Raw genomic sequence first — 385 nt, 5'->3', positions numbered from 1 at the left:
GTCCAGCAGCTCCAGCCCCGCATCCAAGCCCGTTTAGAGCTCTCACCAAAGGAGCGCCTAGAGGCAGCCCTGCTGGTGGAGCACTTCTAGGCAGGCTTTCCCATACTTTGGAACTCCAGCAGACCTGATCGACTGGAGGAAAGTTTGGGAGGAGCCGAAACGGCTCTGGAAGTTGGAGGGTTCCTCAGAGCATCATCGAGCAGCAGCTGACACTGCTGCTCACCAGCCCAGGACCTCGCAGGGCCCGGCAGGGCAGCTCAGCAGCTTCTGCGGAAGGTGCAAACGGTGATGCTGGACGTTTCTGGTACAAAACCCAATATGCCCTGTCCCTGTAACCTGCCTCTTCAACAGCCTTGGCTCGCCTGCCACATCCCCACCAGCAGGC

This window comes from Buceros rhinoceros, unplaced genomic scaffold (assembly GCF_000710305.1).
Source record: "Buceros rhinoceros silvestris isolate BGI_N320 unplaced genomic scaffold, ASM71030v1 scaffold5882, whole genome shotgun sequence".
Classification (NCBI taxonomy): domain Eukaryota; kingdom Metazoa; phylum Chordata; class Aves; order Bucerotiformes; family Bucerotidae; genus Buceros; species Buceros rhinoceros.
The sequence above is the reverse complement of the archived record's forward strand: the minus strand, read 5'-3'. Positions refer to the sequence as shown.